This window comes from Cystoisospora suis (assembly GCF_002600585.1).
Source record: "Cystoisospora suis strain Wien I chromosome Unknown contig_6427, whole genome shotgun sequence".
Taxonomy (NCBI): Eukaryota; Apicomplexa; class Conoidasida; order Eucoccidiorida; family Sarcocystidae; genus Cystoisospora; species Cystoisospora suis.
The window spans coordinates 1540-1769 of NW_027159216.1; positions in this window are offsets into that span (position 1 = coordinate 1540).

The following is a 230-nucleotide window of genomic DNA, read 5'->3' on the forward strand; positions in this document are numbered from 1 at the left end:
GAGGAGAGGAGAAGGAGAAGGAAAGACGTGTTGAGAAGAAGGGGCCCTATCTTCTTCTGGATAAGGAAAGGGTTTGATGATCCGCTGGGTCTGAAAGACATCTAAGAAATGGATCAAGTCGGACGCTTGAAGTAAAGACGTTGTCCCGAGTATAAGACGATGAAGAGAAGGCATCGCATACTGGAGTCGTCACAAGTGTTTCATACCACCCAAAGAAAGAAAGAAAGAAA